This window comes from Mesocricetus auratus, unplaced genomic scaffold (assembly GCF_017639785.1).
Source record: "Mesocricetus auratus isolate SY011 unplaced genomic scaffold, BCM_Maur_2.0 Super-Scaffold_100044, whole genome shotgun sequence".
Classification (NCBI taxonomy): Eukaryota; Metazoa; Chordata; class Mammalia; order Rodentia; family Cricetidae; genus Mesocricetus; species Mesocricetus auratus.
This window is the reverse complement of record NW_024429221.1, coordinates 1,085,645-1,113,340: the sequence shown is the minus strand read 5'-3', so window position 1 is coordinate 1,113,340 and position 27,696 is coordinate 1,085,645. Positions and strand designations below refer to the sequence as shown.

Sequence of the window (27,696 nt, the reverse complement as noted above, 5' to 3'; positions counted from 1 at the left end):
GTGTCCTTAAAGAGAGAAGTACTGCATATCCTTCGGGCGTCAGGGATTCAGTGAAGACTCCCTGAATGGATGGATAGTGGATGGGTTATTGGTGGATGGATGGATGGATGGTGAATGAGCTATTGATTTATGATGGATGAATGGATAGTGAATGAGTCATTGATGGATGGATGGAGAATGGGTTATTAATGGATGATGGATGGTGAGTGGGTGGGTTATTGATGGATGGATGGGTTATTGATAGATGATGGATGAATGATAGATGGGTTATTGATGGATGGATGGGTTATTGATAGGTGATTAATGAATGATAGATGGGTTATTAATGGATGGATGGGTTATTGATAGATGATGGATGAATGATAGATGGGTTATTGATGGATGATGGATGGATTAATGGGTTGATGAATAACAGATACTGTGAAATTCATGTTCTACTGACACAAGGCAGAAGGGTTAGTGAGGGATCGGTTCTAGCTAAGAAACTTTCTTTGGTGGATGTCTGGTTTTATTTCACTACAGAGAAAAGGAAATACTCCTGAGAGAAGTGACTCTGCTGCTACTGGTGCCTGGAAACTTAGTGTGGGAGTAGCCATGTCATCTAGCTTTGCAGATGACTTCCAGTCACGTCATCCCTCTTGTGCCCCCTCCCTCCCCAGGGCAGCCAGTGGTGTGAGCGTGGGTATCTACGTTGGTAGAGGAGGAAGGCACTGAAGTCGAGCAGGTTCCCTGTAGTACCAAGTGGGGCATTCAGCCCACATCTGGAAAGCAAGACTTCTGATGGCAGCTCTATTCCCCTCCGCCGTCCTTGTGGCTAGGTGGCAACTAACACAGGGGCTTTGAGGTGGCTGGTGTTTCAGAGGGAAAACCGATGGCTGGTGGGTGAGGGAGCTGTGTCCCAGCTCTAAGGCAGCAGCTCTATGTAAATCATCTCCTCTAATGGTCACAACTACCTTGCAAAAAGGGACTTTCTTTCCAGTGCTGGGCGGCTGAGCATGCTAGGTAAGAGCCACATTTTCAGCCCATAAGAGGGGCCTTTGCTGTTAAGGAAACAGGCGCAGACCAATCAGACGCGTTTGTCCCAGAGCGGCAGATCAATCAGACACGTGTGTCCCCAGTCAGAGCGGCAGACTGCAGAGCTGTGGGTCCTTGCACTGCTCTGGTTGCCATCTGGGGCCATTTTTGGAGAGAGCAGGAGAGGGTGGCAGCTTCAGAATGTTCTAGCCAGTTGCAGCCGCAATGTGATGGGAGTGGAAGCGCCCCAAGACCCCATGTTCTTGTGCTCAAAGAGAAAAGAGGCCATTGCCGCGCAGGAGTTTGCGTTAGAGACCCAGACTCCTGATGCAGGTCTGCTTAACAGTCTAGTAAAAATACTAATGAATTTCCAAGAACGACTTGATGCTCCTGGGTTTGGGGGGCTACAGTCAGGGCGCGGGTCTGGCAGTCTTGAGCTTAACTCCAGTGCTGCTCAGAACTTGGGAGGGGAGGGAAGGAGGACAGCGGACAGAACCAAGAGCAGGCACCACACCCATGTCAGGAGATGGGGTGCAGGCCCAGCCTGGTTACGTTATACACTGTTCAGGAGGGCCAGGCGGGTTGGTTAATTTGGCTGCCCCTCATTTTCCACATGGGGCAGCCGGACAGTGACATGGGTCCCAGGCTTCTCATCTGAGCCATTCTCCCGAGTCTGCCTGCTCACTGCTAGTCACTCGGAGGACTCATGCCCCACTGAGACGGTGGATTTTGCATACCAAGGTTGGGGCATCCCACTTTTTGGCCCGATGCTGCCTGTTGTGAAGGCATTCAAGGGTATGGTCTACATTCACAATCGGCTCAGTTTTGATAAACCCGTCTGATGTGACAGGCTGCACCCAGTCACACACGCCTGTGTTCTTCATCTGCTTACGGTTCTTCCAGTTCCTGCGGTGTCTGTGCCCAGCGGAGCTGCGGCTGCGGCCGCCTTTTCCCAGCCCCAGCCAGGACGGGAAGACCTGGCCACTGGCTCTCCATCACTCCGCTCCTTCTGACCAGTTGGCCCTATTGGTCTCTAGAAGCCATCTGCCTTTAAAGTCCTTGTACTGGGACATGGCCAGTGGTGAAGAGGACATCACAGTTCTATACATACACATACCAAGCTCAGGCACATCCAGTTTTATAAAGGAAATATTGCTAGATGTAAAGCTGCAGACTAACGCACCTCTAGAACATTCCATCCAAACATTAAAAATATACATTTTTTTCCTCAGCAGCTCATGGGATAATTTCTAAAACACCAAGTATTAGGACGCAAAGCAAACCTCAACAAATATAGGAATACTGAAATAATAGTCCATAGTCTATCAGACCACTATAAAAACCTTTAATCCACTAAACTGGAAAATCTAAAAGATGTGGACAAATTTCTAGACACATATGACTTATCAAATGTAAGACAAAATGAAATAAGTAATTTAAAAAGATCAAGAACTAGGGATGAGATTGAAGTAACAATAGTCTTCCAAGAAAAGGAAGTCCGGGTCCAGATGGATTCACACAGAGTTCTTCACCAGTCACAGAAACTAGCACCAACACTAATCAAATGATCCCACTAAGGAAAGGAAGGAAGGTTTCCAAACGATTCTTATGAAGCCAGCATTCCCAGGGCTCCAAAACTAGAAGACGACCCAGGAGCAGCAATAATAACCCCAGAACAGTCTCCCTGATGAGCATGCACAGCATTCTCAGAGTCACACCGAATTTAAGACCATGTAAAAAAAGACAAGTGTGAGCCAGGCATTGGTGGCACATGCCTTTAATCCCAGTACTCGGGAGGCAGAGACAGGTGGATCTTTGTGAGTTCAAGGCCAGCCTGGTCTACAGAGCAAGTTCCAGGACAGCCTCCAAAACAATACAGAGAAACCGTGTCTTGAAAAATCAACCAACCAAACAACAACAACAACAACAACAAAAAAAAGAGACAAAAAAGACTATTGTGGTTCTGAGACTTGGTTTTGCTCACTGGGCTTTTCTTGTCTTTTCTTTTTTATTTTTCTGAGACAGGATTTCTTTGTGGCTTTGGAGGCTGTCCTGGAACTTGCTCTCGTAGACCAGGCTGGTCTTGAACTCACAGAGATCCACCTGCCTCTGCCTCCCGAGTGCTGGGATTAAAGGCGAGCACCACCAATGCCCAGCTACTCACTGGGATTTTCCTTCTCTGCCTCAGCGTGAGTTTTCCTTAGTTTTCTTCTACGTCTCTGCTCAGTTCAGTTTTCATATCCAGCACTGTCTTTGTCGTTTCCCTCAGCCATTTTTGTGGGCTTTCCTGGGCTTCAGTCATTTGTCCTGATCCTCTTTAAGTGATTCGGGCTTTACTTTTTCCCGTCTTTCTATTCTTTGAACACGACCGTGCTTGTAATTGTTCTTTTGAGTGCTGTGTCTATTTCATGTAAGTTTCTCTCTTTAGGGGACATTGCCATGGAGTTGGTGACTTGAGGGGGACAGAAGTCTGTGGTCATGACTGCCGCGCCCGCTGCGCAGCCTGTGTCCGAGAATGGGCGGAGGGTGTCGGGGATTGACAACACAGAGACTCGCTCAAGGATGTAAAGAAAACTTTAAGCAGGCCCCAAAAAGGCTCAAGAAAACTTCCCAAGAAAGGCCGACCTCCAGAAAAGCTTCTGCTCTCTCCTTAATTCTCGCTGGTTCTGCTCTGACACCAGAAACTGATTTGGGTGGGTCAGAAGAGGTGGTTAGTCTTTGGAAAAGGTCAAGGTCAGGGCATTCCCGTGGGCATGCCCTTTTCAGGAACTTATTGCCCCGGGCATTGTATTGTTTTTAGTAAACATGTTTTTAGTAAACATTGTCTTACAGCTGCCTACTCCCAGGCTGATGGGGAAGTGGGTCTCTGCATGTCCCCACACATGACATCCATCACAATGTATCTGTCAGCCAACATATGTTGTTTTTCTTTATTTGTAGCTTCCCAGACGCCATGTGAATTTAATACCTGAAATTTCCACCAGGTGGCGCTCCAAGGTTACCAAGAGCAGGTTATACTTGCTGAAGAGTTACCAGGGGCAGTGTGTGCCTTGGTGTAAAGGAGGATGGGGCAGAGCATATATGTGCGTATGTGTACACACACACACACACACACACACACACACATATACATACATACATATATTTTTAAAATTAAAAATAGATTTTTTTCGCACAATGTATTCTGATTGCAGTTTCCTTCTCCCAACTCCTCTCATCCTCCCCACCGCTCCAAACCCACTTCTTTCTTCCTCTTACCTGGCAGAGGCAATACCATGGTCATGAAGGTGGTTTTCCCAGGGCGATGCTCGTCCATCGCACCGCAGATGTGCTGGACCTTGTGATTTCCCCAAATCTGGGAAACTCAACTGTATAATTTGTGATCGTGGGGGGCTGTGTTCACTCTCTCCCCTGAAGAAAAGCAAAAAGAAAACAAACAGGCATCTAAAAATAATTGCAATAAAACAGAATACAATAAAAACAAACACAACAGATTCAGACAAACCAAAGAAGCAGAAGAAAGCGTCAAAGAAAAGGTACAAGAAACATACAGGCGCAGAGGTATACTCATTTGCACACACAGAAACCCCATAAAAATGCAAACCTGGAAACCATATTAATAAAGCAAATGACCTGTAAGGTTTAAATAGAAAAAACAAGCCTAGCCTAAGCATTATGGCACACATGCTTCCAAAAACAGCACTCAGTTTGTGTTGTGTTGGCCACCGACGGCTGGGCACGGGGGGGGGCTGCCCTAAATGTGGTTTGTAAATCTAGTGATACTTCACTGGAGGAAACGAATGTTCCCTTTGCTAGCGGGTATCAGTTGGAGATAGCATCTGGGTCGGAGATGAGGGCCTGTGTCCACCTCCCCTTCCAGGGCTGGGACCCCATGTGGCAAAGGGCTGTGCAGGCTGCCGGTCTCCGTGAGCTCATGTGTCCTGCTCTGTCTAGAGGGCATTGTTTCCTTGGTGTCCCCCATGGCCTCTGGCTCTGACAACCTTTCCTTCTCTTCTGCGGGGTTCCCTGAGCCCTGAGAGGAGGGATTTGATGGAGACATCCATTTAGGCCTCTCGTTCTCTGCACGTTGTCCAGCTTGGCTGTCTGTGTTTGTCCCCGTCTCCTGCAGGGGGAAGCTGCTCTGGTGATGGCTGAGCAAGACCACAGAGCTACGGGTATAGGAGAATGTCTCTAGGAGTCATTCTATTGCTGTGTTCCTTTAGCGAACAGTAGCATTTGCCTTTCCTCTTTCACGGCCTATTGCTGAAGGCAGTGCCCACAAAACTCACTAAACACGGCGAAGCCAAGCTGGCACCTAGATGAAACCTTCACCTCTGGTGTTCAAGGTGCTGGACGGCACCATCCACGGTGGTGACCTGCCTGCAAGACACACTTGCACTAGCGCAAAAGCTGGGGGAGTAGCCAGCCACTCTCTGACCGAATTTAAGGTCCACTCCACGAGATGGAAACCACGCCCCAAAACCCCCGAGACTGTCAATGCCTTCCTCCTCCCTCCTCCCACCCCGTCTTCTTCACCACCCCTCCTCTGGTCATTCACAGGCAGCTTGATTGACTTTGGAGTCACCTAGGTCTCTGGGTGTCTGTGAGGGCATTTCCAGGGGGGTTGACTAAAGAAGGGAGACGGGCCCTGAATACGGGTGGTACCATCCCGTGGGGAGATGTCTTGCATTACATGAAAAGAAGGAGAAGCAGGCTGAGTGCCAGCCTTCCCTGCTTTCTGCTTCCTGATCTACCAGGATCCGAGGAAACCACTGTTCACAGACAGCCATCAGCCTTCCCCACGGTGTGGACAGCATGCTTCGAAACTGGGCCAAAATTAACCTTCTCCCCCACCTTGCTTCTTGTTGGGTATGTTGTCACAGCCATGAGCAAAGTGCCAATGCTCTCCCTGTCAGGAGTTAAACTTCACAGGTGAGGTCCAGGCGTGGAGGCCTCTCACCTTCCCAACACCGCATCGGGCTGCCTGTCTCCTCCGCCTGTCTTCTGCTCCGCCCCCGTGATGCTAGGTTTGTGTTTCAGCTGCCATGACTCCTATCCCTCGTCCATCCACATGTCATTTACTCAGAGGGACTTAAGGTGGAAGGGAGGCACAGTTGGCAGGAGCTGGAGCCCCCGGTGGAGTCAAGCCTGTGTGTTAGGACGCCCCTCTCTGAGCACTGGGGTGGATGCTGACTCCCCGTCTCTGAGCACTGGGGTGGATGCTGACTCCCGTCTCTGAGCACTGGGGTGGATGCTGACTCCCCATCTCTGAGCACTGGGGTGGATGCTGACTCCCGCCTCTGAGCACTGGGGTGGATGCTGACTCCCCGTCTCTGAGCACTGGGGTGGATGCTGACTCCCCGTCTCTGAGCACTGGGGTGGATGCTGACTCCCCATCTCTGAGCACTGGGGTGGATGCTGACTCCCCGTCTCTGAGCACTGGGGTGGATGCTGACTCCCCGTCTCTGAGCACTGGGGTGGATGCTGACTCCCGCCTCTGAGCACTGGGGTGGATGCTGACTCCCGTCTCTGAGCACTGGGGTGGATGCTGACTCCCCGTCTCTGAGCACTGGGGTGGATGCTGACTCCCGCCTCTGAGCACTGGGGTGGATGCTGACTCCCCGTCTCTGAGCACTGGGGTGGATGCTAACTCCTCCTGAGCACTGGGGTGGATGCTGACTCCCGTCTCTGAGCACTGGGGTGGATGCTGACTCCCTGTCTCTGAGCACTGGGGTGGATGGTAACTCCTCCTGAGCACTGGGGTGGATGCTGACTCCTGCCTCTGAGCACTGGGGTGGATGCTGACTCCCGCCTCTGAGCACTGGGGTAGATGCTGACTCCTGCCTCTGAGCACTGGGGTGGATGCTGACTCCCCGTCTCTGAGCACTGGGGTGGATGCTGATTCCTGTCTCTGAGCACTGGGGTGGATGCTGACTCCCCGTCTCTGAGCACTGGGGTGGATGCTGACTCCCCGTCTCTGAGCACTGGGGTGGATGCTGACTCCTGCCTCTGAGCACTGGGGTGGATGCTGACTCCCCCTCTCTGAGCACTGGGGTGGATGCTGACTCCCGTCTCTGAGCACTGGGGTGGATGCTGACTCCCCGTCTCTGAGCACTGGGGTGGATGCTGACTCCTGCCTCTGAGCACTGGGGTGGATGCTGACTCCCCGTCTCTGAGCACTGGGGTGGATGCTGAATCCTCCTGAGCACCGAGGCGGATGTTTGCCATGCTGCTCTTTTATGTGCATCCGGTCTGGGAGCCAGAGCATCTCAGTGGGCTGACCCCCAGGATGACCGGGTCTGGATGTGACAGCGAGCTAAGACCAGTCACTGCATCACTTCTGCCTGCTTCCTCTTGGACAGTGTCCCTTGCTGTCCCGCTCCACCTAGAGACAGAGAAACTGCCTCAGCAGGGCAGAGAAAGGAGGCACATCTGTGATCAAAGCCAGCCCGGGTCACGTAGACGAAGAAAGAAAGCATACTGCTTTACTATGAAGAATTTCAAGCGGAACAGGCACCGTGCAAGGCAGCATGGTAGCTTCTCTAAAAACTAAAAACAGAATCACAGCATGATCTTCCAAGCCAGCTCCTGGATACACAACCCAGGGATTACGAGCAGGGTCTCAAAGCCGTTAGTACATCATGTTGGTTGCAGCTGCGCTGCAGAAGCCATGCCGGTGTCATTAACACTCACTAGACTTTGGAGTGGACCGACTTTAGCTGAAGCTAAATGCGTCCCTGTGCCTTACACATTAAGGGAACGAGTGTCTTGGAAACAGTGGCAGGAGCGGAGAGTATGAAAGGAAATGGGTAAATAATGCAAGACACCGAACGCATCAGTTGTCCCGAGGAGGGGCGAGATGGAAGCTAGATGCCCATGTGAGAAAGAGAGGAAGCTCGGGCTCCAGACAGGAGGCCCAAGGAAGGGCTCAGAGGAGGGAGGGAAACCTCAGGATGAGAGCATTGAGGGCAGGGGCCCAGGCATCAGTGTGAAGATCCTAGGGCGGCTGGGTGCGGGCAGGGCCAGAGCCGAGAACGCGGGAGAGCACTGGGTTTTGTGTGCACTGTTTCGCGGAGCCCGGGGGGGGGGGGCATAGAGAGTGGCACACTCCCTCACTCTGGTGCCTGTTGGGTTAGACTGTGAGAGCTGAGGGCTGAGGGCTGAGGGCTGAGGCTTTCAGGGGGAGACAGCCATGGGGGGACCGGCAGTGGGCAGCGATGGAGGACGGTGAGGTTCGCGGGGATTATGGGGACAGAGATGGTGAGAATGGCTTGGACATGAGGCGTGAGCGGAACTGGAGTCCAGAGTGGACCCAGGTTGTGGGCCGAGCACGTGGAGGGTAGAGTTAGCCCTTGGGGGTGGGGACAGGAGGGCAGTAGTCTTAATTCCTCTTCCTCCTTTCCCTCCCCTTCTCCCTGCTCGTTCTCGCTTCTCTCCCCTCCTCTCCTCTCCCCTCCTCTCCTCTCCCCTCCTCTCCCCTTCCCTCCCCACGCCTTCCCCTAGAAAGGCTTAGGTCCACTGGCCCTTAGAGGAGGCTCCACATGGGAACCTTCAACCTGCTTCTTCAGACAGGAGCAGACAGAGCAGAAAGGCCTGGCCCTGAGCTGGGCGAGCAGGGGTGTGTGAGGGGGTGTCTGGGGAGGGATGCTCCCTCTGCTACAGTGCTGCTGGTGTATGTGTGGCCTCCGTAACAGCACCCCCCAGAAGTTCTTTATTCACCTGTAAAATGGGTGCAGTAATTTTGACCCACCTCAGAGGCTGGCCGGTGTAATTACTGGTTAGAGCATTGAGAAGGCAGATAAAAGGCTGGCGTAAACACAGCCCATCATTACCACGGATGGCGTTTCCCTTTGAACAGCCTGGAGACTGCCCTTTTGACTGAGGTCACTTAATTGGGTCTGAGTTCCTTCAGCAGACAAGAATATTACAGCCTCCAGGCTGGCCACATAGTCTTCAAAGTTTGGCCCCCTAAAAGTGATTGAACCTCGAAGTCACTGGCTTTTGACCACCCCAATGATCTCTCTAGAAAAGCCAGTTTTTCATGCTATCAATAACCTGCTTAATCCAAACCCTTTCAACAGGTGTGAAGAGAAGGGAGGAAATTCCTCTTTGTTTTTAATTGACTAAGCCTTCCTTTTCCTAGATCACAGGGGAAACCCAGGCGTCTACGGGCCAGCGAGGGTGTCGCCACAGGGATATTATGGGGCAGTGTGGAGACTGTTGGGCCTTGGGGCTCCTGTCCCTGAGACAGCACTTGCTTTGGGGTTCCCACTCAGAAGCCCTGCCCTTCGGGAGGGCTTGTTTCATGCAGGACATGGCCCACCCACCCTCCCCCTCCCCCACAGGCTGTGGTCCAGCCACCCGCTTCTCCCTTGGCTGTCCCAGCCCAGATGATCCTCTCCACCCTCTTCTTGAGAAGGTTACACACCACTCTGCTCCCCAGGACAACGCACCCGTGTGAAGTTGTGAGGGATTAGTGGAGAAGGCGTGGGAGATATACATCACAGTGCGGGCTACAGAGCTGGTCTCCCACACCTCACTTCTCTTCCTCTGAGGGCCTGAAGACCTTCACAAAGCAGAGGACTGATGGATGCTTCCTGACGGGCTGGGCTGAGCTCGGCTGTTGCCTCTTCTTGGAGACTGGGTACCACAAGGGCCTCCCTCCTCTACACGCAAACACTGGGGAGTAGAACTCAAGACTCTGCCGGTGATGGGAGTGCAGCTCCTCGAGGGGGTCTCAGACTTGCTCATTCTAGGCCCTTCTGGTCAACTGCTGTAATGCTCACACTTACTGAGATGGACAGGCACATGGGAGGGGCGGGTGAGCAGGCGCTCACAAACTGGGCTATGTACTGAATGTTCCACAGACTTCTTCCTGGGGCTTGAGCCTGTGTTCAGAAACTGCTCCATTCTTTATATACAAAACCCCATCGCGGGATCCGACTGTACTTTTATCCACTTCAAGTTTTGGAAGGGGCTGGCTTCGTTTCCTGGAATCCGGAGCTCAGTTCTGGCTGTGCCCCTCCCTTTTCTGGTGCTACATGTACTATAACACACCCTGTACTTACTTAAATTCTGAGGATGCGAGCTTCTGCCTTGTACACAATAAGACTTGCCCAGGCTAGAGAGTCTCGGGATTTTTTTTAAAGGCAGAGATGTAGCTCACTGGTTGAGTGATTGTTGAGGCTCGAGGTTCATCCAGAACCATTGCCCAGCCACCCAGCACCTCTTTCTTAGGCTGTGGGACATCCAGCGATGGGATCCTTGGCATGTGACAGGAGCTGTGGAGACAATAGCACAGGGGCTGGGCTCCAAAACCCTTGTGAAGATTAAACAAGTTAACATTCAAATTCTCAACACAGTTTTAAGCCACTAGAAGGGTAAATACTCAAACTAGAAAAGTGTCATGTAACTGAGTTCTTAATCCCAGAACTCAGGAGGCAGAGGCAGGGGGATCTTTGTGAATTCGAGGACAGCCTGGTCTACAGAGGGAGTTCCAGGACAGTCAGGGTTACACAGAGAAACCCTATCTCCAAATAAAATGAAATAAAATAATAAAAAAGAAAGAAAAGAAAAGAAGTCATTTTCAATATTTTCAATGAAGTAGTTCCTTTAGGGAAACTGAAAGACCTGCAGTAAGCAAAGCCGGATTTGGAAGAACATCTGGAGAAGCCATCTTGACATCCAGGGGACAGGTTTTCACTGGAAGAGGACAGACTCTGGGTTCCCAGGTTCCTCTGCTGCAGTGCCTGCTGGGCATGTTCTTAGAAGTTTCCACTCCTTAAACCTAAAGTCGCAGGCATCTTCTGGAGACATGTTAAACCCCCAGTGCCACGGCCAGGGGAGCAGGGTGGGGCCCCGAGGTTGCTTTATGGGCCACTGTGCAGTTTGGAGCGGCAGAGGGAGGAAGCTGGTCTGTCTAGTCGTCAGTTCCAGTATCTCCTCTGGGAGAAATACCGAGGACCTCGTGGGAATAGATTCTCCCACTACATGTCTGAGCTGAGCAGTGTCCAAATGTGAAACATGCATGTTAATGTGTGAGGGGACAAGCAGTCCTGAGGCTTGAAGGTGGCCTCACATGGGAAGTGGGGACCATTTGGGGCAAGTTCTGGTAGCACATCTGAGGTGCACACATGAGTGCTGGTTTTAGCGTCTACTTGACTAGACTATTATCACAGATATGTGTATATTACCAAAAAATGGTGCGCATGCTGTGTGTGTGTGTGTGTGTGTGTGTGTGTGTGTGTGTGTGTACAGGCCAGAAGAGGGCATAGAATCTCTATTGGAACCAGTTATGAAGTGAGTGCATGCACAGAACTCAGTTTCGGTCAGTGCTTTTAACCGATGAGTCATTTCTCCAGCCCAGCCCCAAGCTTTTTTGAGTCAAACCTGTCCTTCCCCAGGCCCACCTGGTGTCCTGTCTAGTCTGGCTACGGATGCCATGCCTCCTAATCAGTAAATCCACAAGTGACTAACCCTGAGGATTCTTTGCCTCTGCAGAACCCGAAGGGACACTCAGTGGAGTATGGTTAGTAGAGGATTAGGAATGAGCCCAGAATCTCTTATGGTTAAAATTCCGACGGTGCATTTTATCGACACAGTTGTTTGAAATGTGTTGGAAGCAGGTGGGAGGTGGGTGTATGGCAGTTATCCTGGTGTTATTGGATGAATCTCACTCAGCGTGAATCAAAGAAGGGGAACAGCTGCTATGGGGGGCGGGGCAAAGAGATAGGCACCTGCCTGATGCTTTTCTTCTAGCCAATACTACACAAGTCACACTCTACCTCGAAGCATTTAGTGCCTGTGGCTTTGAAGGTCACCAGGACTGAGATGCACTTAAAATACCCTGCACCCGCGCTAGGAGGCAGCATGTGACAACGCAGCATGTGACAAGACTGAGGTAGAAAGACGATCAAACTAGAGATGCGCCAACACCTGTCTTCTCCTTGCTTCCTTCACACGTAGAGGGCTCAGGTTATCCCTCCGAACGGGAACCCACCATGGTGTCCTGAGAGCCGCCGCACAGCACGGGCCAGACGACGTTACATCATTTAGAGCCATCCCTCTGCAACCTGGGAAGCAGATGAGACCATCCACTGCGTTGAACAGTGGGAAGGGTGAGTGAGGGCTGAGGTGTGAACTCAGGTCTTAGCCTTTGCAGAGTGACTTCCAGCACAGCCACACCTGCACCTGCAATGCAACCTCAGACCCACCAGGGAGCCAGAGCTTTGGGGCTAATGACTTGGAGCATTAGAGATTTTATTTTTACATTTTTCCTTCCTTCCTCCCTCCCTCCCTCCCTCCTTCCTTCTGTTGTTGGACTTTCTTTGGATCACCAGCTCCCAAATAATGACACAGAGATTTCTTATTAAGTATGAAAGCTTGGTCTTAGCTTAGGCTTGTTCCCAACTAGCTCTTATAACTTAAGTTAACCCATTTATATTAACCTATGTTCTACCATGTGGCTCATTACCTCTCCTCTATTCTATACATCTGACTTCCCCACATCTCACTGGCAAATCCCCTGACTCTCAGACTCTTACCCCAAGTTCCTCTCGCCTCAGAAGTTCCAACGATCCTCTCTTGTCCAGTTATTGGCCATTCAGCTCTTTATTGAAATCAGTCAGAAGGTACCTTAGGCCGATGAGTTACAACACACATCTTCACAGTGTACAAAAAGATTATTCCACAGCATCCTTCCTTTCTTCCATCCCTCCCCATTGTTCTTGTGTGTTGCTGGATTTTCTGACCCAGCTGCCTGGTCCCACAGCCACTTCAGACCCAAATAAACACATGGATGCTATCTTAATTATAAAACTTTTGGCCAATGACTTGGGCTTCTTCTTGGCTAGCTCTGTCTTAATTATTAACCCATTTCTATTAATCTAAGTATTTCCACATGGTCTTATCTTACCAAAGAAGGGTACAGACCTGCTACTTCTTTGGTGGCTTACATGGCAACTCTGTCTGTCTATATTTCCCAGAATTCTCCTCATCTGTTAGCCATGCCTATACTTCCTGCCTCTCCAATCAGTGTGCTATTAATCAACCAATAAGAGAAACATATATACAGAAGGACATCTCCCACTGTGTGTGTGTGTGTGTGTGTGTGTGTGTGTGTGTGTATACAACTTGCAGGAATCAGTTCTCTCCTTCTGTTCTACTCTGTGAGTCACAGTGATTGTACTTTGGTCATCAGGCTTAGTGGCAAGCATGTTTACCCTCTGAGCCATCTTGCTGGCCCAGCATAGATATTTTGAGCACCATTGGACAATAGGCACCATGAGGTTTGCTTCGTGGCTTTAAGAGTTGGGGAACTTCAGAGACACTAGTGGAATCTAGTTAGGGAGAGGTGTGGCCACAGGCCACATGGGAACTGGCCTTAGGGATCTTTACACTGGCCCTCTACAAGCTTTAATTCAGTCTCTTATTGTTTATTATGACAAATATGGACTAGTGAGCTCTGTCTGTCCTCAAGCCCCTTGTGGTCTTTTCATTCATCTCTTTAGATGGGATATGGGGGATATGGTAGGGACTTGGTGCCTGTGGACTTGACTGGACAGTGCTGTGATTAGACAGTTTACTAGGCCTTTTTTTATTGTGTTGTTCTTTGAGTCAGAGTCTAATGGAGTCCAGACTGGCCTGAAACTCATTGTGTAGCCAAGGATGGCCTTGAGCCCCTGATCCTCCTTTCTCTACCACCTGAATTCTGGGATTATGTAGTATGTGCTAAAATGCAAAGTAGTACAGTTTACGCTACTATGCTCCGTTTACACATGCTGGGGACCAAACCTAGGGCTTCGTGTGATCAAGGTACAACCCCTACCAGCTTATTACATCACCACCCAGGCTACTGCATTTTAATCTGGTGGGAAAGCTGCAGGAGTTATTGTAGATTTAAGAAGACAGAGCAAAATCCAACATGATCTGTGTAGAGAGAGACTTGAACAGTGTCTTCAGAGTCACAGTGTGACATAATATGTGGCATGAGGGGAACCATTGTGGATCCCATGGCAGAAGGGAGACAAATACTCCATGCGGGAAGAACTTATGTGGGACGTTTACTGGGGGAAGGGAAGGGAGAGGAGAGAGAGAGAGAGAGAGAGAGAGAGAGAGAGAGAGAGAGAGAGAGAGAGAGAGAGAGAGAGAGAGAGAGAGAGAAGAGGAAGGGAAGGGAGGGGGAGAGAGAGAGTAGAGGAAGGGAAGGGAGAGGAGAGAGAGAGAGACAGAGAGAGAGAGAGAGATAGAGGAAACCTGTCTGCTTCTTCAGGGGAATGGCGGAAAGAGAGAGAGGAAGCAGGCGTACAGTGCTATAGTTTGGTGTTTGGTACTCTGTCAGAGTTGGGCTAACAGCTTATCAGAATTCCATAATTACCGTTAAGACTCTGAACTTCTGGGGTCTTAACAAACAGTAGCATTCTCTTTGTCAGCACTCAAGCCTTTCCATCCTTAGACCTTCCTAACTTACGTTCACACACCTTAAGTCACATTCTTCACATCTCAAGTTTTCAAGGACTCCCCTAAAATTAACTCCTTAAAACGCCTTCCCAGACCCTAGGACATTCTAGGTCCTCACATGCTAAGCTTTCCTATCTTTACATAAAGGAAGTATAAAGCACCTGCTCCATCCCATCGTCGTGACAGCACCTGACACTCAGGAGGCACGGGTGATTGGCAGCCACTGTGGAGCAAGTTCCTCTAAGCAGAGAAATGGTAAGAAGTTACGCCGGGATCTGTTTCGTGAGTTTATCCCTTTCTGAGTCTGGCACTGAGAGGCAGCTGAAGCCGTGGTTGCTGCTTTTTAATCTTTCTGACCACCTGGACAGCCACTCCCCAGGGCCCTCCATGGTCACAGAGGGCAACATCCGTCTTCTGCCATTAAGCCTAGGCCTGCCAGGCTTCAGAAGATCCTCTGATTAGGAGCTTGTAGGAAGACCAGCCTGCCTTAGCCTTAGCTACTTGAGGCAGTCAATTCCCGTGTCCTCTGCAGTCTGAAGAGGCCTTTGCGGCAGTTGAGGTGAAAGGCAGGTTTCCTCAGTGGCTAGTGCTGCCACTTATGAAGCAGGTTGTGGGTTCAGGTTCTTCTGTACCCATCCATCTTTGTAGGAAATAGGGGAACTGTCTGGAGCTGGCACGTCTCTCTATTGTGAAAAGTTTTTTTTTAAATAAAACATTTTAAATACCATATTATGCAGATCTCTGAGCATTTGGGGACTGTCTGCCTATTGGGTATATCCGAGCAGACAATCTTTGTCTTTAGTTACTTGAACAGGAGGAAGGGGGCTTGTGAGTTAGGGGTGTGGCCCATGAGCAGGACTGAGGGAGCTCAGAGGCCCCCACTGTCCCTGACAGGCCCTGGAGGCCTCTGCCCAAATGCCCAACTCTGGGAAAAGAACCCTCTCTGGGACAAGTCATTTTCTTATAGAGTATATATCTCATTTATCAAATATATATTGCCAGTTATTTAAATTTTTCTAGAAGCTTGGTGTTGAACCCTTGGCAAAGATATAAGTACTTAGGTGTAAATATCTAAGTTAGTTTTTGTTAATCCGAATAGATCGTTATAACCTTAAATTTTTATCACCATTTAAAAGTATATACCAATTTAAAATATTTGAGACTTATTGCTTTTAGAAGGAGATACAATGAACAGAGCTCATTAGTACTGCTTAAAAGAGCTCATTGTGGTTGTTTGGAACATTTTTTTTTTTAACCCAGCTGCATGCACACATATGCTCAGTTGATTTTAAGTTGCATACACACATACACAGAGTTAAAGCTAGCATACATTAACACATATAGAATTAAATCCAACCCCACTCACACACTAATATATTAAACGGGGTTGACTGGACTCCATTGAGTCAGACAGATGTTTAGGCTTAAGTATGTCCTCATTAAAAATGGCGGTTGTCCATGTGGTCACACTTAGTAAAGATGGCAGCTAGGTCATCTGATCTGTCTGTGTTTACCGTTAGACAAGATGGCGGTTAAGTATCTCTTTTACTCTCAAGCAGAATGGTGTCTATGCACTCGATCACCCTTAGTAAGGATGGTGGCTAGGTCATCTGATCTGTCTGTGTTTGCCCTTAGACAAGATGGCGGTTAAGTATGTCTTTTACTCTCAAGCAGAATGGTGTCTATGCACTCCATCACCCTTAGTAAGGATGGTGGCTAGGTCATCTGACTCATCTGTCTTTGCCCTTAGCCAAGATGGCACCCGCTCACAAACCATACCTAACCAGCAAGACACATAATCACATGCATGTGGCTCCACCACAGCAGGTCCGATAAACTGGGAGAGGTGCCGAGTGGTAGCATGAGCTGCCTAGCCAGGTGGGAGGCATTGGGAAACGCGGAAGGGAGGGGAGAGGAGTGGACACCCCTCCAACTATCGGAGCACTGGCAAAAGTTGCAAAGGTCCCGTGAAATATCAGGGCATGGAAGAGGTGTTGGGGTAGGCACACTTCCACGAGTGAGGTAGACATAAGGTCCAGAGGCTGAACTATGGTGTCCCAGAAATTCAGCAGGGACTGCTGCACAGGCTGGTCTAGAGTCATCACTTGCAAGGTCCAGGGACCATGGGGAGTGGGTGGGCACAAACTGTTCTTAAGTCGTCACATAGAGACGGGCGCCCAGAGTGCTCTAAGCCTGGAAGACGTGTGGTTGCCCAGTACTGGGGCTTTTGGGTGAAGCCAAATGGCGAGAACCACAGTCTGAAACAAATCCTTACTCACGGAAGCTCGGCCAGAGAAAGGGTACTTGCTAGTTATAAGGATTCAGGCATTATGATGACCTGCCCCTGTCTCCTGGCAGAATGCCCTCAGGCAGTGCCCTGGTCGGCCCAGGGTTCCATGCAGTCTGCACGCAGGTGCAAAGGACCCCTTTAAAAGACAGACCCCGCCCACTCAAAGTCTTTTTGCCACTCATCTTCTTTTTCCCCTCTCTTTCCTGCTGTTCCCCTGGGGCAGACCAGACTTTTCCCGTCTCCCTCTTCTCTCCTGTCCTCTCTGTCTGTCTCTGTCTCTCTCTACCTCTTTCCCTTCCCCATTCCATCTCTGTTCCTGGTTGGCCAACACCTACCACTCCCTTCCCTGCTCCCTTTCCCAATAAACCCCATGTGGGTTTGTGGAGTTTTGTGGTTCGTGTTTCATCGCCCACGGTGGCAGCAAAGAACAACACTAGCGGTGTTGGATGTAGGATTTCAGCAATGCTTAGCTGGAACAGTGACAGGTGAAGGGTTCCAGGGTCCTGGCACTCCTCGGAGCAGGCATTGGGAGGGGTGGGGCTTGTCAAGTCATGTGCGCCAATGATATGCCGGCAGAACGTGCATGGTGGTTTATTGGGGGAAGGAAAGGGAGAGAGGAGAGAGGGAAGAGAGGAGAGAGAGAGAGAGACAGAGAGACAGAGAAACAGAGAGACAGAGACCTGTCTGCCTCTTCATAGGATTGGAGGCAAGAGAGAGGAAGTAGGTGGAGCTTGTCTTTTAAAGGGACCTTTGCAAGCGTGTACAGAGTCAGGCTGCTGCTTGCCATGTGCAGAGGGGTGACACATTCTGCCAGGTCCCTAAGGGGTGGGGCCAAGGTGTTCCTGGATGCTAACACAGTGTGCTCCGGTCTCGCTTCATTTCCCAACTTGTGACTCAAAAGCCAGAGACTTGACTCCTCCTCTCCTCTCCTCTCCTCCCCTCCTCTCCCCTCCCCTCCCCTCCCCTCCCCTCCCCTCTCCTCTCCTCTCCTCTCCTCCCCTCTCCTCCCCTCTCCTCCCCTCTCCTCCCCTCTCCTCCTCTCCCCTCCCCTCCTCTCCCCTCTCCTCCTCTCCCCTCCCCTCCCCTCCCCCTCCCCTCTCCTCTCTCCCCTCTCCTCCCCTCCTTCCCCCACATACACACTCAAGATTTATTACTTTTATTTATTTACTTGTGTGTGTGTGTGTGTGTGTGTATCTGAGTGTGCATATGCTCATGACAGTGGGGAGGCCAGAGGTTTTGGATTCCCTGGAGCTGGATTAACAGGCAGTTATGAGCCACCCAATGTGGGTGTGGGGTCAAACACAGGTCCTCTGCAAGAGCAACAAGTGCTCTTTACTGCCAAGGTGACTGTCCAGCTGGGGAGACCTAACTTTTAGTGCCTGGTTGGCCTCTCTGGCACTTACTTCACCATATTATCATAAAATAATTTCAACTTGATGTGCTTTAAATTAACAAATACTTCACTAAAGTAGAGCATACATAAAACACAACTGTAGACATTTGAAGAATAAAACCGAGTGGGATTAAGTAGACTCACATCTGCTGTGCAGTCATTACACCTTGTGTCCCTGGGATGTTTTCTTGCCTTGTGCACACAATGAAACTCCCCATGAAACCCCAGGTCCTAATCCTTCCCATCCATACTCTCAGTTGAGTCTCTAGGAACTCTTACTCCACTTCCCAAACACTTTATGGCCCTGTCTGCAGAGATGCCCAGCAGTGCTGAGCCTTGCCTAGTGCTGACTGAGTAGAGCTGGGATTTAAACTCAGGTCTCACTTCATGTCCAACACTTTAAAAAGTGTCTGTTTCAATCACAGCTTTATCACACAGCACAAATTCATCCTTTCAGGATACAACACAGAGGTCCTTAGCATTTTCATGATGTTGCGAGTCTTCCATGACTAATCTTTTTTTTTTTTTTTTTTTTTTTTAGCTTTTTGTGGTTCTGGGGTTAGAGCCCAGAGTCTTGCATATTCTAGACAAGCACTTGAAATGGAAAACTTAATAAAAGTCTAATAACAGCCGGGCGTTGGTGGCGCACGCCTTTAATCCCAGCACTCGGGAGGCAGAGGCAGGCGGATCTCTGTGAGTTCGAGGCCAGCCTGGTCTACAGAGTGAGTTCCAGGACAGCTTTCAAAGCCACAGAGAAACCTTGTCTCCAAAAACCAAAAAAAAAAAAAAAAAAAGTCTAATAACTTAGACTCCAAAAGCCCAAATAGTAAAAGAAAAACTCTTAAGTCTCTCTGAGTTCCCAAAAAGGCAGCCCAACAGATAAAGCTAAACAAAGAGCTGGGAACAGATAACACACCCCAGCTGAGTCCACATTTCTCTGTCCTAAAGAAGATCGGATAGCTGTCAATTTTCAGTTGTAAAAGCCCCTGGCCCAGGAGATAACAAACTTCTTTCCTCTACAGGTTCCTGCTTAATTGCATCCTGCCTAACATACAGTTATTGCTTCATCCTATGTGACCATGAAAGCTTTGTAATCTCAAGACATCCAGTCTTTTGAACCTTCCCTTTGAACACCCTCAGCCAAAAAGTGGCATTCTGCTTGTTCCCGAACAGGCAGGATCTGAGCTGCAGCTTGTTATAAAGAAACCTTTGCTTTTATGTTGGTAATAAAGAAACCTTTGTTTTTATATTTGGGTGTGTGGCTCTCTTGGAGGTGGATTTTTGGGGTTCTGCAATCTTGGCATAACACACTCTTCAGTGATCTTTAGATGCTTTTTAGAATACTTTCTTCAATCCCCAAAGAAAGGGTAATTATCAGTCAGTTTCACTCTCCTCCGTACGATCTCCTTTGGCAACCACTGACCTATTTTCTGTCCTTCTGGGCTTGTCAGTTCTGGATTTTCCGTAGAAATGGATTTATACGATGTAGGATCACAAGGACTTGTATTGTGACTTCACTCGGTGCCTTTTAGAGGTTCAGCTGCATGGTAGCAGGTGTTGATCATTTGCTACTTTTGATTTCAGAATACCATTTCTCTACCTTTGGGCTATTGAAAACAATACTGCCATTAACTGCATTTCTCTGTGGAGATTTGTTCAGACTTCCTTGCATGCTAAACTAATCTTGCGTTATGGGGATAAAGCCTATATTGCCATAGTATATAATCCCTTTTATAAGTGTCTTTGGGTTTCCATTGCTGTGATAAAATACCATGACCAGAACCAAAAAGCAACATGGAGAAGAAAGAATTATTTGGCTTATATCCCAGGTCATAATACACAGAGGGAAGCAAGGAAGAAATTGAAGCAGAAGCCATGGAGGACTGCTGCTTCCTGTCTTGTTCCCTGTGGCTTGCTCAGTCAGCTCTCTTTTTACAACCTAGGACCACCTGCCTAAGGGTAGCATCATCTAGAATGGGGTGCGCCCTCTCAGACCAATCACTAATGAAGAAAATGCCCCAGAGGCTTGCCTACAGGCTGATCTTACAGAGACATTTTCCCAACTGGTGATCATTCCTCTCAGATGACTCTAGCTTGATTCAAGTTGACAAAACAAACAACAAAAGGCTACACAGCATCAGTGATTCCCTTATGGCTTCAAAACCAGGGCCACCTGGGAAACTCTTACACGTTACCAAGTTCAGCTGCAGAATGAAGTACAGCCTTGGGTCCTTATGGACCACAGCTTCTGTGTGCTGACTCTGAATAAGTGCTCCCAGAAGACTCTCAGTGACGCTAACCGTTTCTTAATCTCCACTGAGTTCTTAGCTCTAGCTAACAAGAATTGCATTTTCCAGCATATCAAAGGTTTCACATTGGTGGATCTGGACTCTTTCTAATCACTGTTAATTCTTCAACTGCAGTAGAACTACGAATTCTTAGTTCAAGTCATTACTCAAATGGCTCTGTTAGAGTCTTTACTTGCTTTGAAACAAGTCAGGCCTCTGTGTCTGCACAGTTCTCAGTGTTCTTGTTTTCCAAGCTCCCAAGGGACATCCCACTGAGTTCTGAGCACTCAATGGCTTTTCTATCCCAAAGTTCAAATGCCACCACAATTCAAACACATGGTCTGATCTGTCTCATAAGTACCCCACGTTTGGTACCAATTTATAGCTTAGTTCGGGATTTCTGTTGCTGTGCTAAAACACCATGACCAACATCAGTGCATTGAGAGAAGCCGAGGCAGGAACCTGGAGGCAGGAACTGAAGTAGAAGTTATCTTCGTGGATAACTCTGTGTCGTGTGAGGCTGACAAAAAGTCCAACCAGGAAACACGTGTCTATATTTGGTTAATGCCATTTGATCCTCCACAGTTGCCTCTGTCAGGATCCTTTTCTTCCTCAGTGTGAAGCCCCTGCAGCGGTGTTTAATCATCTCTGACTTTTAGCCTGTTTGAAGGCATGTTCTAGTAGGTTCTCATATGGATGCTAAGCATGTTCTAATACGGATCTAACTTGCCTCCTCAGAGACCCACAGAGCTGACTGAGTCAGCAACAATGGCTGCTCACGGTGTGATGCCATTGTTTGCGTATCAGAGTGCCCGTGACTAGCCTGTCTTTACGCGCTTTGTAGCTGAGGCACAGGCTCTAACTTTGGGCTTAGAAAACATGGCGGTTATTTGTCCTTATCACCACGCCATCGAGGTTTCAAGCCCAAGCCACAGCAGCACCCTGTAAGCACCACTGCTTATGGAGTCTGGTTTAAAGAGAGTCTGTCTCTCTATTGGCTACTTTTCTGTTGCTGTGGTTAAACACTGTGACCAAAAGAAGCTTAAGGATGGAAAGGTTTATTTTGGCTCATGGTTCTAGCGGGATGGAGTCTGTCACAGAAGTGAAGATGTAACAACAGGCAGAGTTAGGCACGGTGGCAGGAGTCAGGACGCTGTCTGGTCACATCTTCATTCACATACAGGAAGAGGGAGGGGGAGGGGAGGGGTGGGGGAGAAGGAAACAGGAAATGGGACAAGGTTATCTATCTTTAGGGCTCACCTCCAGTGACATACTTCCTCTGCCAAGGCCCGTAACTCAAAGGTTCCATAGTCTCCCCAGACACCACTAACAGTGGGAACCAGGCATTCAAGCATGCAAACCTATGGGGACATTCCTCATTCAAACCACCCTCACACCAGACTCTCAACTTTCCTACATGGTTATGCTGCCTTTTTCTCTATCCTTTTGTGTGTGTATTCGCTTTTTAAAAGGCACTGAATATAATTCACAAGGAAAGACTCTGAAGCACAAAGGATGAAATTCTAATAGCTATGGCTTGTTGACCTATTAATATGTCTCCAAGTAGAGCACACAGTACCAAGTACACATGCAATAACAGAGGCATTCATGAGAAAATCATCTTGGAGCAAATTAATAGCTACACTCTGAAGAAAGGCAGCTTTATGATTGGAACTACGTTGACTGAGTAAGCACCCTGACATTAGGACTCTGCATTAGACACCGCCATTATGAACTAGAGTTACATGCTAGCTGATGGGAGGAGAATGAAAGTCCAGAGTCCTCCTTAGAGGTGTGGGCTTCAAGTCTGTCACTGGCAACTCCCGACTCCTCTCGAGTGTCCATGATGCCGCTGCAGGCAGTGGGCGTCGCCCGGTTTCTTTTAGATAATTTGAGGATAGTTTCTCATCTGGGCATACGATGGCATTTTAAGTGAGTTTCGTCCCACCGTGGCCTGAGCTCACCCCACTCCTGGGCTGCCGCTGGGAGCTGTGCTTTGAAGCGCTAACCGGGTTTCCCTCCCAGGGAGGAGGCGATGAGATGTGTGTCTATGAAACACTTGTCAAGGAGCTGGCACTGGTGGGGGCCGGGCATCCGAAGCCAGCAGCTCCCTTTCTCTCCTTCAGCTGAGTCAGGAATGTGCTCTGCAGCCTGGGGCCCAGAAATGAGCCAGCAGTGCTGACTACAAGCTACTGCCATGACCCCAGGCAACATCGGGTACCATGGTGGTTAGTCCTGGCTCCACTAGCCAGGAGCCATGGGGCTCAATGCAGGTCAGCTATGCTCTCAGATCCTCGATTTCATCGTTTGAGCTAAAGTGTGAAATCTGTGTTTCACAGGGAGGCTTCTCTCTGCTTGCTGCTCCCCCCCCGTGACACTTTTACACGCAAGGGCTGTGTTTCTTCTCTGCGTTGTTCATGGTGCTCCTTGTGTTACTCTTTGGAGACACCTGTACCCTGGCTGGGTCCAGATGGTGGCCATTAGTCCCCAGGCTGTGTGCAATTGCTTATTCTTATCTTATCTTTCTATCTATCTATCTATCTATCTATCTATCTATCTATCTATCTATCTATCTACCTACCTACCTACCTACCTATCTATCTATCTATCATCTATGGACAGAATGGCCTTGAAACCCTGGTCCTCCTTTTCACTACCTTCCAAGCACTGGGGTTACAGGTGTGTGTCATCACATCTGGACCATCATCCATTATTTTTTAATATTTATTTGTTATTTTCATGAATATGAGCATTTCCCTGCATGCCTGTAAGAGCGCCATATGCATTCCCGGTGTCCTTCTAGGCCACAAGAGGGTGTCAGATCTCCTGGAACTGGAGTTAAAGAGAGTTGTGAGCCATTCTGCAGGTGCTAAGAATGGGACCAGGTTCTCTGCAAGAAGGGGTGACCGCATATTGGTGACAGGAGCAAGAGGACTCATGTCTCAGTGGCCAGCTTACCTGAATCAACCCTGACAACCATGGTGACCTCATATGTCCCAGCCAGATCTCTCTTACATCCTTACTCACCACTGTTCGTACATGATGTAAGACAGGTTACTCACAGCTCCAATGAGCTTGGGTTCTGCACAGCTCATGACCTTGGTTAACGATTTTATCTCTGAGTCTTCATGACCTCAAACACTAGCTTCCTGGGCTTGTGGTGAGCTTGGGCATCTGTTACAATTACTGGATACTTTGTATCTGTTTTCTGAGGTTCTTCAGGCTCTCCACACGGCAGCTTTGTGATTGATGCTGTTACTATCATTTGGAGACGAGGAAATGGAGCCTTTACGGTAATCTTTCCAAGATCACATAGTTACCATATGGCAAAGATCCACACTCAGTCTCTCTGCCCCAGAGAAACCTTGAGAGGCATAACCAGATGACACAGAGAGCCCAGGCTCTCTACTCATCCTACAGCCCTTGGGAAGTTATCAAGGGGCAGAGTCATCTTGCGGCCTCCTAGAAGAGTTCTCAGCAGGGGCATGCCCAGTTAATCCCTTAAGGGCTGGATTAAAGAAGTAATCAAGACCAGCAAAACAATTAATTATTATGAGTGAGTGTGGGCTGGGAGAGAGGGGATCAGCTCACTGCCAGGGTTGGCTTTCCCACCACTGACTGGGAAGGGGTTGGGTCTAATGAGTGTTAACAAAGGGTCTTTGAAATGTCTGACATGAAAGGCTGTCAACTTCTCAAGAAGCTTGGCTGGTTCCCACTGATCTGTGGGCTGCAGTCAGGGATGGAGGGTGATGAAGTCATTCATCATGACTCTGCTGTTTCCTCTAGCGCATGCCAATCAGAGTAGGTCAAAATCAATGCATGGGCAATCCTGGCACTGCGTCCTCACTCTGTGTGTGTGTGTGTGTGTGTGCGCGCGTGCGTGCATGCACATGCTCGCGCACGCCTATGTGCTTGTGAGTTTGCAGTGAGAGTAACAACAAAACCCCCAACTCAAGAGAAAGCATAACTTCTGCTGCAGTGAGAGTTTTCTTGAAGGGCTGTGACGCTGAGCTGCATATTTGTATCAAAGCGGCAGACTCAGAACAGCAGGTCTGGGGCCTGGAGGTGAATCCCCAGAGGGAGGCCTACTCTCTGAAGCCACGGCACTTGGTCAGATCAATCTACATATATGAATATGCATAAGTACATATTGATAAGTAAGTATATTTCCCCACTGTTTCATGGGTGAAAGGGTGTCATCGTGATAGATCTTTGTGTATACCAGGTTGTCATGCATGGCATCTCGTATTTTCTTGGTGGACATTGGCCAGAGTCCCTGTAGTCTCAGTTTGCCCTTGGAGCTGCGGGCAATCAGAGTTTATCTGTGCTCCATCACAGGAAGTGGCTTAGCTGGTTGGGGGCAACAGCTTGGGGACAGTATGAGGCAGTTGTTGAACTTGTCAAAGAAGGACCACCAGCCAGTCTGATAAACTCACTCCTGTGGGGTTAGTCCTGGAACGGTGGGTGCTCAGAGTCTTGAGTGGGTAGCTTGGGGAATGAGTACAGCCTGGCGCAGCCTCATATGGGAATGCATATGAACTCATGTGCATATACATTATATGCATGGATGCTTTGCCTGCATGCATGTATGTGCCCCATATGCTTGCCAGGTGCTTGCAGAGGTCAAAAGAGGGTGTCAGGCCCCTGGAGCCGGATTTATGGATGGTTGTGAGCCACCACGTGGGTGCTGGGAATAAAATCTGAGTCCTCTGCAAGAGCTGCAAGTGCCCTAAAATTGCAGAGCCTTCCCGCCAGTCACCGTTGTTGCAGACGTATTAATTCTCCACCCTTCACACAAACTGCTTTAAGGACCAACACAACAGTGGGTATAAGTGACAAGAAGCAATATGGAGGAAGAGACTTAAGGAATGTTGGGAGGATGAGAGGTCCAGTCACTGGCCAGGGAATAGCTGTGTTTTAATTAAGTTTCTCTGGAGTGAAGTGTTCCCTGCTGCCCTAGTCCCAGGAATTTCCAGCTTAGCCATTCTCAAACCACGGCTAAGAAGACTCCAGGGCATGAGTGGTGGATGACAGTGCTCAGTCAGTTGCTTGAGTGAAGATTCCTGGGTGTGTAATGGAATGTGACAATGAGATCCTTCCTGGGTCTCGTGGGGGGGACATTTAGTTACTGGGTTCATGACCATATCTACAACTACAGTAATCCAGGTAAAAAAATAAATACAGGAGGCTCCAGCTTCCTGGGTCTCGTGGGGGGACATTTAGTTACTGGGCTTACAACCATATCTACAACTACAGTAATTCAGGTAAAAAAAAGTAAATACAGGAGGCTCCAGGTTCTCTGGCTGCCATTTGTAGAAAGCACTTTATGATTGCGAATTCAGCGTCATTTCTGGTAATTTCATCTTGGTGTGTGTGTGTGTGTGTGTGTGTGTGTCTGTCTGTCTGTCATGCTCTTATGTATGTAGGAGCATGGTCACCTGTTTATGGACATCAGATGGCAAATGTCTTTCTCAATTGCTTTCCACCTTAGCTTTTGACACAGTGTCATCTCTCACTGAACCTGGAGCTCACTGGTCCAGCTAGCTGGCTGGCAAGCAAGCCTCAGGTATCGTCCTGCCTGTTCCTCCCACCCCCAGCACTAGGACTGTAGAACTGTGCAGCTACTAGGCACGGTGGCACATGCCTTTAGTTCCAGCACTCAGGAGGCAGAGATAAGAGGGTCATTGTGAGTTAGAGGCCAGCCCTGCTGGCTTTACCCGGGTCCTGCGGATCTGAAGTCAATTTCTCATGCTTGCACTGTTTTTACCTGTTGAGCCGTGTCCTCAAGCCCTGTTTCTGATTTCCAAGCAATGGACCCTGTCAACTGTAAATTACTGCCTAGCAGCTTCAAATCAGCCTTCTTGTCCTTGACCCTGGGGATGAGAGTCACCTTTCCCCTTGCCACTTTCTCCCTGGGAGGCTCTGCCAGTAGGGGGCGCTAGAGGATGGCTGGAGGAGGGAAAGGAGCCCATAGCCCTTCCTGCACGGTCAAGAATCAAGTGTCCTGGTAGCCTGGGGTGGATGGTGGGGGTTCGGTGGGCACCATTTCAAAATATTTGCAAAATTGGCTTCATAACCACAGGGTGTTTTTTGTTTTTTGGTCCAGTCTGGTCAGACAGTTTCAGTAGTCAGTACCTCATCCTTAGAGTGACACTCCTCAGAGGCTCCTTGTCCCCGAGTGGGTCCCTCCTTCAAGTTTCCAGCTTCCAGTAACCTTGATCCCTCCCTGTGTTCCCTGTGCGGGTGTGGGGAGGAGCTGTCTGTGTCCTGTGTGGCACCATGACTTAGAGGTTCCCTCTGGTCTTTTAGTTCTGCTGAGCCCAGCTAACCACTGTTTGTGTTATGTCCTTCTGTAAAAACAATGGTGTGGACGTTTGGTCACGCTCCAATCAGTACATGGGCAACACAATTGGACTTGGTGGGTTTTTTCATTTAGTTTTTCTTTTTCTTTTCTATTCTTGTTTTGGAAGTGGGGGTGCAAGGGTGGGAGGGTGGACTGGGGGCGTGGGAATTGAGTATGATTGGGTGCATTGTATAAAATTACAAAATAGTAAATAAAAGTATTGTGTTGGGACAAAAAACAATGGTGTGGGGACCTCTGGGTTCCTGCTCAGTATGTAAGGAACAAATAGGCTGCCACTCCACCCTCACAGGCAAAAAATGAAACGTTGGAAGACCCAAAACTGCTCCTAGAGACCAAGAGAAATGAGATCGCAAAGAAAATCCTGCTTCCCAAACCGAGAGATGGATATGTTTCCCATGGGGTATGTGTATAGAATGGGTGACGGCAGTGTGTAAGGCCTGGGTGGGGGTACTTTGGGTCATTGCTCCGTAGAAGACACCTTGTGCTGGCGGGACAGTTCAGTGCTAACTGGAAGTAGACCTGCAGCCGATGCAAAGCTAGCTTTAAGGCCACTGCTGAGAAAAATAAAGCCACGTAACTGATGTGCTGAGAAAAGTCAGCCAATGGAGCTGAACCACAGGAGCAGAATAAAGGGATAGAGAAGATCAGGACGGTGAGTGGGAGAGAGAGAGTCTGCTGAGGTGGCTTGTGCCCGTGTCACCAGCTCTTGGGAGGCTAAGACTGGATTGTCACAGTTTCAAGGACAGCTTATATTAGGAGTTCCAGGCCAGCCTAGGCTGCCCATCCAAATATAGCTTCACAGAGACATAAATAAAGCCGTGTGTGTGTGTGCGTGTGTGTGTGTGTGTGTGTGTGTGTGTGTGTGTGTGTGCGTGTGATGGTGGTAGGG

General features: G+C 49.1%; 1 non-coding gene across 1 annotated transcript; it reads left to right on the top strand.

Moving 5' to 3' along the window:
* The first annotated feature begins 4,264 nt into the window (after positions 1-4,264).
* On the top strand, positions 4,265-4,428 carry LOC121135900. Its single transcript, XR_005873005.1, has one exon. It is a non-coding gene; the product is annotated as a U1 spliceosomal RNA (small nuclear RNA).
* The last annotated feature ends 23,268 nt before the right edge of the window (positions 4,429-27,696 follow it).